Source organism: Neomonachus schauinslandi, chromosome 9 (assembly GCF_002201575.2).
Source record: "Neomonachus schauinslandi chromosome 9, ASM220157v2, whole genome shotgun sequence".
Classification (NCBI taxonomy): Eukaryota; Metazoa; Chordata; class Mammalia; order Carnivora; family Phocidae; genus Neomonachus; species Neomonachus schauinslandi.
In genome coordinates, this window is record NC_058411.1 from 143,032,309 (window position 1) to 143,046,095 (window position 13,787).

Below are 13,787 nucleotides of genomic sequence, written 5' to 3' on the forward strand. Positions count from 1 at the left end.
GGGCAGGGCGCCACAGAGGCGTCCGAGCGCCGGCCACCGGTCCCACACTCGCCGCCGCCGGGAGTGAAGGAGAGGCTGCTCGCTCTGCCAAGCTGGGGGATGCGAGGCCGCAGGGGTCGGCTGGGTGCCCTGGAGCGGTGATGGTCTCCCAGCGGGCCCGAGGCCCGGGCCCCAGACCGAGGCGTTCCAGGGACCCCTCTGGCGCGCGGAGGCCAGGGCCGGGGCTGCTGCGGAGGCCGCGGGACAGGCGGGCGCTGCTCTCCTCCCCCTCCCCCTGCGCCTCCGCCACCGCCGCAGTCGCGGCGGCCAACTGCGTGCGCTGCCCTCGCGTTTCTGGAGCTGCGGGGCTCAGGGCCGGGGGCCAGGGCGGGGTGGGGGTGCGCCTCTGGCGTGGAGGGAGGGAGGAGCGACTGAGAGGGAGAGCGATGTTTAAGATTGGTGCGCTCTCCGAAGGCATCTGGTCAGTCTCCATGCCTCTGGGAAAGGAAGGTCAAAGATAGTGGACCCTAAAATGTCATGGCTGGAAGGGACCTGAGATCCGTGGCGGAGGAGGGGACAACCAGCTGGTTATTGCCTGGAGGAGGACGCTGAGGCCCACAGAGAGATTTCACTTGCCCGGTGTCATACCCGGCGACCAAGGCTTCGGGTTTCCGGAAAGACAGCTGAGGTCTCAGCCACTGCTGCGTGCAGACTGGCGGTGTTGGACTTGGCTGGACAGGAGGCCTTGCTTGACGTTGGCCACCTCCTTGTCAAGACGGGTCTGAGCCCAGCCCAGCAGTAGCTCTGCCTTCCCCACCCTTGTCTGGTGAAGGTTGGGGGATGAGTTCTGGGGACTGGAATACTTGGGGGTGGGTCTCTGGGGACGGCAGGACACAGGGCAGGGAGAGGCCCCCAGCCAGCAAAGCAGAGCAAAGAGCCGCAGGTCCTCTGGCTCAGTGGGGCCTCGAGGACCGGCCTGAGAGAGCCAGACCCCGGCTGGGCCAGAAACACTGCTCTCAGCCTTGATAACCTGCCCTCACCAGCCTTCCAGAACCTTGCCAACCCTTGCCAGCCCAAGTCCACCTTTACCCTGCAGTGGCCCCCAGCCCCAGCCCCCGCTGGAGCCCACCTCCATCCCTCAGTCCGCAACTCCAGAGCCCAGAGCTGAGCGCCAGGGGAAGGCAGGGAGACAGGGATGGAGGAAGCTGAGTTGCCGTGGGACTCACAGTGTCTGTCCTCAGCCCCTCGGAAGCCAGAGCCAGGCCTGAGACTGAATCTCAGTAATGTAACCTCCTGGCTCTCTCTGTGAGCTCAGTGAACACCCTCAACTTCTCTGAGCCTCTGTGTTGTAATCTGCAGAATGGGGATGCTAACGCCCACCTTCCTGAGATTTCCAGAGCACAGTTAGATAATGTATATGAAAGTGTGCTCAGAACACATTTGAGCTGGATCTAGAGAAGCCGTAGCTGATCTGAAGTCCCCACCTGGGCAGGGGCTAGAGGCCAAACAGAAAATGTTACAGCTGAAAGGAACCTCGGGGAGACCCTACAGCCCGTCCCTCCCATTTCACAGACAGACAGACGGAAGACCAGAGAGGGGAAGGATGTTGCCCATCAGCAGAGTAAGTCAGCGGCAGAGCCAGACCCAGAGTTCATCCAGTGTCTAAGAATTCCTGAAAAGGAGATCCTACATTAATTTCAGATCAGTCTTGGCTCAGGTATCAAACCGCGCTAGATTTTGGAAGGGCCAGGAGTGCAGACCCAAGTGATGCCATGCACACGTGCTCACAGCTGTCTCCCCAGAACACCGCCAGTTCGGGATGCCCAGATGAGTTCACGAGAGCAGGAGAACAGGATAGGGGTGAGAGGAGCGGGTGATGGTCAGATGCTGCCCAGCTCAGGTGCCGATTTCATTAAAGGCATCCGCTTTGCCTCATGACTGACATAGACGTTCCTTCCATTCGACTCCAGAGCAAGGGTTTGGCTAACGTGGAAAGGTACATCCTGCTTCCTCGGCCTTTGCGTGTCTACGAGAATTTGTGATGTTTCCATTCTACATCTTAGAGTAGAACTGATCGTCCCATATCTCTCGTGGGGCTGGGTGCCCCCGGCAGCCACGCAGCCCCAGCATGAGAGCCATCCTGTCGCTGGGTCTGCGCTGCATCTGGCCCACAGGAAGCCTCGACTCCAGACCTGCTGCGCGTGGCGGGGGGTGCCCTCGTTAGGAGGCCTTGGAGGCTGGCAGGTTGACTGGACTGGCCCCGATCTGGTGAAGACCTGCTTTGCGCAGGACGTCGTGTTGTCCAGGTCCAAGCGGGCAGCTTCCACCTGGAAAGGCCAGGCCCAGGGAAACCCCTCCAACTGCAGGAACCGGGCAGGGAACCGAGCACATAGTAGGTGTGCAGAGAGTGCTTGTTGAGCTGAACTGGGTGCATCGTATGTTTACTGCACACTTGACGTGCTGAGGGCTGACAGGGCACCAGCCCCAGACCCTGAACCCCAGGCACGTCCTCACGTGCACCCTGATGCCCTCCCATCTGCGGGCTTCTGTATGGGTCTGACGGCGCCTGGTGCAGGCCCCCTCCTGGAGCCCCGAGCTGGGATCCTACACCTCGTGAAGGCAGACCGGCCCAGCCCCACCCCCATGCGCTGTGGACGCTACAGGGCACCCAGGGGCTGCTCACTCCGAGCTGCCTTCCTCCCCTCCCAGCCCTGCAGCCCACACACGGAAGGCCCAGGTGCCTCGGACTTAGGGTTTGGGCTCAGCTTCCCTACAGGGGGACCCTGCGTATGCCTGGCCCTGCTTTGGCATGGAGTGCCCCGCACGGACTTCTCCCACCCTCGTTCTGAGCCCCCTAAACTAAGGCCTGCAGCCGCAGCTTCTCAGCGGAGAACCTGACCGGACCAGCCCCGGCACCCTCCTCACCCCAGCCCCCCAGAAGGGGTCAAGTTGTGGACCCCAGGCTCTCCCTGGTTCACTGGGGACGGAATCCCTTCCATGAAACCTCAGCACTGACGTGGGCAGAGGCCCCAGAAGCGGGGGGCCCGTGTTGCCGATTGTCCCCCCAGTGGGGGCCGTTCCCTGGAGATCAGAGGAGGCCCACTCCTGGTCCTCGTTCACAGGACATCTTCCTGGCTGGCCTGGTGCGTTCAGGTCAGCAGGGCCCGAAGGCTCTGCGTGTGCCCCGCTTACAGAGCAGGAGACCGTCTCGGGTGCCGCCCCGCCAGGCGGTGGCTAGAATGAGACTCCTTCTCTGGCTCTCTCCCTCTGCAGCTACCCTGTCTTCATCACAAAGCACGCCCTCCCGTTGCTCTAGCACATTCCACCCCTCGGCCAATCAGAAAAATGCAAACCTGAACGTAGGGGGATAAGGTTGTGCTAAAGCAACACCCCTCAGACTGGGAGCTCAGGGCCCTGGACTGTGGATGCTTGTGCCCCCTGGAGAGGTCCCGCCTTCTAGACTCAGCCCCTGCAGCTCTGAGGCCCCGGGATTAACCATTCCGTCCCCCAAACGTTTCTAGAGCTGAAATGAGGTTGAAGAGGCTCAATAATTATACCTTAAGTGGGACAAGGAAATTCCAGGTCACCGCCCGTCTGCTTGGTGACGGTGCCGTGAGGGTGGCTCCAGACTGGCAGATGCAAGGCCACACTGAGCTCTCACTGCCTTTATTTGTGCAGTAAACGTCGGGCCCTAGGGCCAGACCCCTGCTAGGTCCTGTGGCTACGGAGAAAAAGAAAGCGTATGTCTTGGGAGAGCTCCCAGGGTTTGGGCGTGGAGCCCTCCGCAGGTGCGCCCCAGTAGCTGTGGCCAGGTGCTGGGAATTCTCCCTCCCCGCCCCCGCCTGGGCTCCCCAGCTCAAGGCGCCCCGCATGGCTTGCAGAACACCTCACAGTGTCCCACCTCCCGCACCCCAGTCCCCCCCTGCACAGCCCCCGCCAGAGGGACCTTCCCCGGGCGGGCACACATCCGATCACTGCGCCAAGCCTCTGAAAACACCTGTGGCTCCCATTGCCTTCAGGGAAAAATGCGACCTGTCCCGGAGGACCCACGGGACCCAGCGTCTTCCCTTCCACGAGCCCTGCCCCACCTTCCCCATCCTGCTGCTTCTCGCCCTACACAGGCCTCTTCTTTCCTACCTCAGGGCCTTAGCACTGCTCCCTCCACCTGGAAGGACCTCCCACCCCATGCATGTCAGTGACCGTTCCTCCCCAGCCCCGAGTCCTAGCCTCAGCCTCCCTCCCTCGGAGCCCGGGCGTTTCCTTCATCCACACTGTGGTCAGTCTGTGATGACCACGAATTTCCAGGCGCAGGAGAAAGGGGGCCAGGTGAGGTGGAGACTGATGGGGTGGTTGTAGCCCACAGTCGATGAGAGCTGTAGAGCCCTGACTGGGTGAAGGAATGGGGTCTTCACAACAGAGACACTCAGGTATCACCGGCAGGACCCACACCCGGCTGGACAGGATGGAACCTGATGTCACTAGACCAATGAATACTGAAGAACAAAAAAATGCAGTTTGCTGAGCACCTACTATGTGCTGAGCACCTACTATGTGCCGGGCACCCACTATGTGAGCACTTCCCTCAGTCCTCCCAGCAGCCCTGGGAGCTTGTCACTGCTCACCCGTTTTCGAGACAACAGTGAGGCTCAGAGCCGTCAGGTAACTTGTTCAAAGTTACAGAGCCTGTGAGCAGCAAAGCGGGCAGGTGACTCCAGAGCCCGAGCCCCTCCTCCACCAACCGCGGGGGGCGGTTCGCGTTTACCGTCCCCCGCCAAGAAAAACAGAGAAGTAACAGCAACTGAAAATCTGTCACTGTCCCTCCGGTGACTTGTGTGAAGGAGCTTTTGTTTCTGCTTGGGTGGGAGCCTTGCAACTCCGATCCCATGAGCGTCGAGGGAAAACCTACCAAGACAGGCATCCGCACCCCACCGTCTGGTTTCCCCAGAATCCGTGGGAGCCTGGAGCCGGCGCCCGTGCGCACGCAGCCAAGAACAGGACTCACCAACGCAGGAGCGTTGGTGACACTTGGACCTGAGGGGGCCCGGAGCGCTGCCAACGCCCAGACGCCTCCCTGAGGGCACCTATCGTGCCCTTGGACCCCCCCACTGCCCACCCCCTCCCAGAGAGGAGCTCAAATCCCTTCAGATGCGAAGCCCACTCACTGCGGAGTGAGTTACCCGCCTCTAGCAGCGAGGGTTTCAGGCCACGCAGACGGGCTTTGGACCCTGCCCCCCCTCTTAGCTTGGGAAGGTCGTAAGCTCCCTGAGCCTCAGTTGGCCCATCTGGGAGGTGGACAGCATAACAGAGCCTCCCCCTCATCCCTGCTCTGAGTGTTGCGAAGCCCTAGCCCCGCACAGTGGGTATCGTCAATAAACGGAGGCTGTCATGGCTCCAGCTTTCACCTTTGTGACCAGACTCCTGCTCAGTGGAGCAGTGGCCCGGGTCGCGGGGGTCTCTGGCAGGTTTGAAGCTAGTCAACACCAGGCTCTGATCCTGGACCTGAGAACGGGGTGGTAACTCTTCCGTCCAAGCAAGCATGCCCCTGGAGGCCCCAGCGGCCACACCAGCAGCCAGGCCTGTCCGTTCCGCCTCCTAAATCTCTCCGGCCCACCCACTTGCGTCCCTCTCCCCCTGCAACCGCAGTCCCGGCGGCGGCACCTCTCACCTGGACTTGGAGCTGTGGCATCCTCGAGGTGCACTCGTCAGGACTGGCTGCGCTGAGCTGCAGTAACAGCCAGGATCTGCATTAACACAGTGAGCGTGCGTTTCTTGTTCGGATTGACATCCTGTGCGGTGGGCATGGTGACCCCTGGGGAGCCGGGCTGATGGAGATTCGTCCTGACACCTGCCTCCACAGTCACCCCAGCCCAGGGGACGGAGTGTAGCGGAGCTCCCCGCGGGCTCTGAAGCTCCCCCCAGAAGGGACTCACTCTGGCCACGGTTCAGTGGACAGGGCAAGTCGCATGGCTTCCGTCCAGAGGCAGCAGGCGAGCACCGGCCCTCCCGTGCCCGACTGCAGAGCCCGGGGGCCCCCACTGTCTCCCTGCATCCGCTGTGTCCGCAGCGAGATCTGGGTCTCCAGAAGGCAGCCCTGTCCGCGATGCCCAGCTGACCACACACACAGAGCAGCGGGGGACGGAGGCCAGGCTCCGGCGCGGTGGTCGTAACTGCAGAGGCAGAACCCATGCGGAGCTGCGTGCGCTCACTCCGGGAGGGGCAGGTCCGAGCCAGGCCTCCCCGCTTCCTTGCGCTCCGTGACTCTGTCATCCCTGGCCAGGCGTCGGCACGAGCACGTGGGCCACCGGGTTTCCCCCAAAGTGACGAGGAGGAGAATCCCAGCGAGGAGAGAGCCCGGCGGGGAAACAGACTGTGAGAGCACAGGGCGGTCAGCGCGGCTGCCGAGGAAAGCCCAAGGTCCGAGCTCCACCGAGAAGGGACACGCAGGACAGGATATGGGGACTGCAGGGGCCCCGAAGCCAAGCTGCTCACCAGGTTCGTGACGGAAGCTGAAGGGCACCCCGGGCCAGACTGGCGCTCGTTCCCGCATTCAGTGAACATCCTGAGCGGTGGGGCCGGATCGAGAGACGTTCGTGCGGGAACAGCCACGCGCGACGACCTCTGTGGCCGTGGCTCCGTGGGCTGGAGTAGCTACTTGAAACAGAGACCCTTCAGCGGCAGAGGCGTGGAGGCTGCCCTGACATGGGCCATGGGCCCCGGGCTGAGCACTGCCTGGGTCACGGCTGAGTCCCAGAGGAGGGCCTGGCCCTGCAGCCACTCACCCCCGTTCCAGGGGGGCAGGCAGCGAGTATAGATGAGCGAGTGGTAAGGTGTCCCCAGCAGCAGGCCTCGGTCCTGGCGGGGTGGCGGGCCACAGTGACCCATGGCTCAGGCCCCCCAGGAGGCGACAGCTGGACAGGGGCCTGCGACAGGCACTCGGCTTGGGAACAAAGCAGAGCCCGGTGCAGGAACCAGGCCCTGGGAAGATTCCAGCTTGAGAACCCAGAGGCAGAGCCTGGGTGGAATGAGGCCCCTCAGAGCAGGGGAGGACCGTGAAGTGGGGTCCAGACCCCGTGTGGGGCTGTATCCGACGAGGTGGGGCCTTAGGAGTGCGCAGCTGGGCCAGGCCTAGGATTGGTGCGGGAGCAACCCGGGGGCCGGTGGACGCCGGTACTTCCGCAGAGCTGGCCCTCCTCGTGAAGCGCCATTCTGCACCAGACACCAGGGCTGGAGGAGTGTCGGTGTGTGAGGAGCATGCCCCGTGCTGCGGGGGCATTGAGAGAGGTCAGAGGATGAGACAGGTGGGATGGGACCTCTCCCTGCAGGGACCGAGGGGCAGGGTGGCTTCCCTGGGGAGCCTGACTGTGGGAGGTGTAAAGGGGACCTGCGTGTCTAGGAGGACCTGAGGGGGAGCTTGGATGACGGCCCTTAGTTGGGGGAGGGTGGTGAGAGGTGGAATGCAGGCCAAGCTGTGTCCACGCACACATGAGCACACATGTACGTGCACATACACACGCATGCAGAGACACACATGTTCATGCACGCACATGCACACAGACACGCGTGCGTGCACACGCATGCACACAGAGACACACGTGCGTGCAGACACATACATGCGCATGCGCACACGCATGCACACACAGACACGCGTGCGTGCCCGCACATACATGCACATGCAGACACACACACATGCACACACGCATACACGCTCAGCTGAAGCCCCAGCAGGTTCTCCAGCACGGTCCCCTCTGGACTGGGACACCAGGCAGCCTCGGGCAGAGAGGGCTGGCCGAGGCCCAGGGCCCCGAAGGAGGACCAGAAGGGAGGACCCGCTGGGGGCTGGGGGCCGAGGGCTCCAGAGAAGACCAAGAAGGGTACCTCTGCCGCTCAGCTAGAGGAGGCAGGGAGCAGAGGCCCACACGGTGGGTCTGGTTCTGGCCGAGCAGGATGAATCGGAGCGGGGGAGACCAGGATGGGCTGGAGGGGGCGGCTTAGTGGTCCAGGTGGGAGGACATGAAGCCTTGAAGCAGGGCATGGCACAGGGCTGGGGGCGCACGGATTCCGACGTCCAGGGCAGGACGCTGGCCGGCCAGTCGAATATGGGGAATGAGAGGGGGATGGGAGCTGGAGCCGTCCCCGGATGCGGCCATTGCTGGTGCATAGTAACCCCCGACCTTAGCGCAGCCACGACCCCTCGGGTCACGAGCCCCCAGGCCTTATGAGTGCGCTCGTGCACCTGGGTTTTGGGGGCAGGGTGTGCATTTTTTACTTTGAAGCAGCAGTGGTGGGCTCTCTCCCAGTTGTGGAGGCTAGGAGTCTGAAGTCCTGGGGAAGGACTTCTCCTGGCCTCTTCCAGCTTCTGATGGTTTCTGGCGGTCCCTGGCGGCCCGTGACCTCTGCCCACCTCTTCTCTTGGCTTTGTCCCTGTGTGTCTGCTCCCCGTTGTCCCTCTTTTCATCAGGGCCTCTCTTTCCTAACCCAGCACAGCTCATCTTAACTCGAGTACATCTGCCAAACCCCTATTTTCAAATAAGGTCATAGTCACAGCTTCTGGGGGATTTGGGGGCCGCCCTTTGCACATGTGTGTGAATGCACATGCGTGTGTGTTTCCCGGTAATTTGCCACCAGTGGGTTGATTAGTCCCATCACTTGGACTTGCAAAGGATTCAATTTGTTCAAAATCCATTATTGAGCACTTTTATGAGCCATGAGCTCTCACATTATCTGTTTTAAAAAACCCTGTGAGGCGGGCGATACCCTCCCCACTTTGTGGAAGAGAGAACAGATCCACAGGAGAGATGTCTTGAAGACCCCGAGGCTAAATAATAAGTAATGAATTTGAACCGAGGTCAGGTGACTCCAAACCAAGGGTCCCAAGGTGGACTCCCCAGAACGCTGGTTTTATGGAATGCGGATCGATCTTCCAGAGACTGAAAACAAAAGGATTCCGTGGCAGAGAAGGTCCCAGGAAAATTCCTTCATTGCAGGAATGCACAGAGCCTTGACGATGAGAGCGAGCAGGCCTCCGGGTCTCCCTGAAGAGTCCCAGACATCGATCATGAGAAGCCAGGGCCCCCCCACTTCCAGCCAGCCCCACTGCCCAAGCCTGAGAAGCAAAGTCAGTGTCACCAGCTTCGTGGCTTTCCTGTCATCACTTAATAAGCCAGGCTCCTGTACCGTGGTGACGAATGTGTCCAGTCGCCCATCCAGCAGATGAAGGCTGCTCCGTGCCTGGGCCAGGGCACAGTGCCAAGCTCCAGGGGTATTTCTTGGTCAGAAATCATTCAGTGGAAAGGAGGGAGCTCATTCAGAGCAGCTTAAGCCAAAGGGAGGACTCCCTTGGAATAGTGGCAGTGGTAATGAAGGAATGATGCGGAGAACGTGGCCCCGGCCTCCACGGCTTGGACCAGGAACCCCCTCTCTGCCGGGCCCCCAGGTTAGATGGTCCCCCATCTCCGCCTCTCTCTAGGACTCTTCTGCTTCCTTCTCTGTCTTTTTTCTTGCTCTTGGCCTTCATCACACACAGCTCATCAGTCCCGCCTGTCCATGTCACTGCTCCAAACACCTGGGGACCCGGGGAGTGACCCCGGGGGCGCATGCCCCCACTGCTCCGGGGCTGGTCTCCAGGAGAAGTGCTTCTGCTGTGCGCGCCGCTCCCCTCAGGGGGCCCCAGCACTAGATGAGCATCAGAACCCACTGGGGGGCTCTTAAAAATTCCGGGGTCCAAAACCCATGCCCCTGCCCTGTCCCTCCACCCCTGCGTTCTGCTCTCACGGGTCTGAGGAGGGGCCCGAGCTCCTGCAGCCCAGCCTCCGCGCTCCTGGGAAAGACCATTAAAAAGTCATCACAGCGCAGGCTGATCGTGGCTTTGCTGGGGGGAGGAAAGGGCCGTGCGAAAGCGTGGCTGCGTGCCTGGCGGGGCAGAGGGAGGGGGAAAGCGGTAAGCTAAGCTCTGGCTAGAGGGGCGCCCGGTCTTCCTGGAGGCCCTCCGTGTTTGTCGCTGAGCCATGAGGGGACCAGTGTCCGGTTACGTGGGGGCCGGAGACACACGGGTTGGAGTCATGAATGAGAAATCATTCAGAGAGTGAAAGCGGGAGGAATGTTATTTTCCATGATGGATACACTTGTGTGGGTCTTGCTCAAGGTGGGCGTTAGGGTCACTGCCATGGCCCAGTGAGAGACAGCAGGCTGCCCAGTGTCCCTGAGCTCTGTGAGCAGCCCCAGCCCCAGCCTTTCGTGGGTGGCGTGACCCGCCTTCCCGGCTTGCTCGGGACTCTCTTGGTCTTAGCACTGGAAGTCTGTGCCTGCAGAAGCCCTGGGTCGTGGGCAGAGTGGGACGGCCGGTCCCCCAGTGTGGGGTGTCTGCGGGGGTGCCGCACCCCTGCCGGTCAGGTGAGAAAGGCAGTAGGCAAGAGGGCAGGCTAAGCAGGCGGGGGGCTTCGAGCCACCTCCCCAAATTCCAGAGGCTCGAGTCTGTCGAGCTGCCCTCAATGCTGGAAGGTTGTGATCCAGGTGCTGAGGACTTTGGAAACTGAGGTGCGTGGGCAGGAGGGGACATCGATCCAGCCCCCGATGGCCATCAGGCGGCCGGAGCCGGTTAGCGGCCAGGTCAGCCAGGAGCGGGGGAGGGCATCTTGGGGGCAGGCTTGAGCTGGAACCCAGGCTGTCGGCCCCGGTGAGACCACAGATGTGTCTCTAGAATACTCCTCCAGCCAAGGTAAGGAAGGACCCCCGCGTGCTTCTGGTCTTGGCACAAGCCCAAGTGTGGTGTGCAGTCCTGCCTGTGGGCTTGGCACTCACAGGTCTCGGTTCTGGACCCGTCCCCCGTAACCTGCTAAGGTCCAGGTGAAGGTCTAGACCCGTGAGCGGTTATCGGCCTCGACTGCCCCTCAGAGTCCCCGGGAGACGCGCGGGCTGTACCCAGACTAATCACATCAGGATGCAGGGTACAGCCGTGGGGGAGACCCACGGGGCGAGGGATGCAGCAGCCAGCGGGACCTGCCAAGCCCTGGGAGAAAGCCGGATCTGTGGGAGGCCTGGCCCGGACGCCGAGCGTGCTCCCGGGTCCGTCGTGGGACTCCTGAGGGAGGCCTGACTTCGGATGGAGGGACGCGCTGGTCTGTGCTGGATATCCGCGGAGGCCCCGGGGTGAGTTCCGGGCCCTTGGCTCGGCTCCGGGGAGGCTCCAGGGGTCGTTCAGCGAGCCTTGCCCCTGCAGCGCAGTCGGGTGGGGTCCACGGTGCGTCCTGCAGGTGCTGCACTCCTGGGTCATTCCGGCAGCTCTCAGGAGGCCTGTCAGGACTCCGGACGGAAACGGACTCCCAGAGGAGGCCCCAGATTTGTTTCTGAGTTTATCCTGCATCCTTGATGTATCCTGTGGTGTGAGTCCCCATCCCACCCAGGACCCCGGGGGGCGGCGGGTGTGGCTCGGTGTCGCCCCGGAGAGTTCTGGGGAGTCCCCACGGCGGGCTCCGGAACAGAGTTGCTGTTGTGCCGAGGGAGCCATCCCGCGTGACCACGTGGTCATGTCCTCGTGGCAGGTGCGACTCAGGCCGCATCCTGTGGCCATGCTGAGGCCCACGCGTTGTTCCGGTCCTGCGGACCCCGAGAAGCTTCGAGCGAGCCCTGCTTGGTCGGGCATCGTTCCGGGCACGCCCGAGATGTGGTCCTGCTGTCGTCACATGACCCCAGGACATCCGCTGTCCAGTCTGCAGCTCTGCTGGGGCCCGTCGCTCGCCTCTGCCCAGCCTGGTCACTCTGGGGAGGCCCCGGGGTGGCTCAGCTTCCAGGGGACCTGGGGTCTGTCCGAGCTCTGATCCAGCTCCACCTGAGGCTGTGGGACCATCCCGAGAACTCTGGTGGTACCCAGAGTCACTGTTCCTCCCTAGAAAAGACTGAGACTGAGAGTATGTCCAGAACCCCAGAAACACTCCAGCTCCCGTCTAGACCGCCAGCCACGGGCGGTTCCTAGGCAGCTGCTGGGGATGGGACATTCTGGTGGTCGGTGGCTGTCAGAGGGCTCCAGTGAGCTGGGCTGGGCCCACCAACGCCCTGGAGCCTGGGACCTGGAACCAAAGCAAGCCAGGGGCCCCTCCTCCCTCCCTCAGCCCGAGCCCTAATCGCAGACCATCATCCTGCTCCAGGATCCGGAAATCCTGTCCCGCACATGCCCGAACCGGCCAGACGGGAGCTGAGGGAGGGGACAGTGCACGTCAGGTGCAGAGCACATGTGTCCAGACTTCTGGGGCAGGAGGACAGAGATGGGGAGCTCCTGACCCGGATGTCACCAGCCTGAGCCGGAGGAGCAGACCAAGAAGGGGAGACCTGTGGGGCCGCCCCTGGAACCTGTGCCGTGACCCCAGCCAGTGGACTCAGCCACCCTGCAGAAGGAAGCCGAGCGGCGTGGGAGAGGGGCCTGGGGAGGGGTGGAGACCAGAGAGGCAGGGCCAGACCCAGGGAGGAAGCGGCAGAGAGGTGCACAGATGGGCCAGCAGGTACAGGCAGAGAAAGGGGCAGACCAGGAGCGCAGAACCGCAGAGAGAAGGGGAGGTGATGTCTTCCCGGCCCCAAGGACGAGGAGGTGGTTCCCCCTGGAACACGCCAGCCGGAGACAGCCCTGCTCCCTGCCTCAGAGGAACCAGGCGGGCATGGGGCCCCGGGGCCATCACTGAGCAGAGCCCCTGCCTCAAGCATCTGCGGACCAGCGCCCCTCTGCCTGCATCCCTCCCGTGTGCATACAGTGCATGTGTGTGCGTTGTGTGTATGTGTGTCCACAGCCCGGCCTGGGGGAGCAATCAGCAGAGGATGGGAGGAGAGTCCTGAGCATCCCTTGGGGAGGGTCCACCCTGATCCTTGATGTGCTCCACCAGTCACCCACCACATGGGCAGTTCTGACCCTCAGTAACTCTGACGTTGCCCCGAACTTCTGAAATGGATCAGAGCGCGGACAGTAATCCCATTTTCGCTGCAAGCCCACAGAGCACCCACCAGCTGGGAAGGCACTTCTGTTTTGAATTAGGCTCAGTTTTATGCTGATATCATAAGGTTTTGATTACTATAGCTTTCTTTGTAGTATAGTTTGAAACCAGGGAGGTGGATACCTCCAGCTTTGTTCTTCTTTCTCAAGATTGTTTTGGCTATTTGTGATCTTTTGTGGTTCCATGCAAATTTTAGGATTGTTTTCCTTTCTGTTAAAAATGCCATTGAGATTTTTGAGAGGAATTGCTTTGAATCTATAGATTGCTTTGGGTAGTACGGTCATTTTAACCATATTAAATCTTCCTATCCATGACCGTGGAATTTTTCCATTTCTTTGTTTCCTCTTCAATTTCTTGAGTTTTATAGTGTTTTATAGTTTTTCACCTCTTGAGTTGTTTATTCCTAGGTATTTTAATCTTTTTGATGCCGTTGTAAATGGGATTGAGTCCTTGATTTCTCGTTCTGCTTTTTCATTATTGGGGATGGCATTGTTTCCGTTCTACATCTTAGAGTAGAACTGATCGTCCCATATCTCTCGTGGGGCTGGGTGCCCCCGGCAGCCACGCAGCCCCAGCATGAGAGCCATCCTGTCGCTGGGTCTGCGCTGCATCTGGCCCACAGGAAGCCTCGACTCCAGACCTGCTGCGCGTGGCGGGGGGTGCCCTCGTTAGGAGGCCTTGGAGGCTGGCAGGTTGACTGGACTGGCCCCGATCTGATGAAGACCTGCTTTGTGCAGGACATCGTGTTGTCCAGGTCCAAGCGGGCAGCTTCCACCTGGAAAGGCCAGGCCCAGGGAAACCCCTCCAACTGCAGGAACCGAGCAGGGAACCGAG

At 61.4% G+C, this 13,787-nt stretch overlaps 1 protein-coding gene across 1 annotated transcript in view; it reads left to right on the forward strand.

Moving 5' to 3' along the window:
* Nucleotides 1–13,787, forward strand: part of RASGRF1 (Ras protein specific guanine nucleotide releasing factor 1) — a 101,872-nt gene that overhangs the window by 763 nt on the left and 87,322 nt on the right. The window lies entirely within an intron of this gene.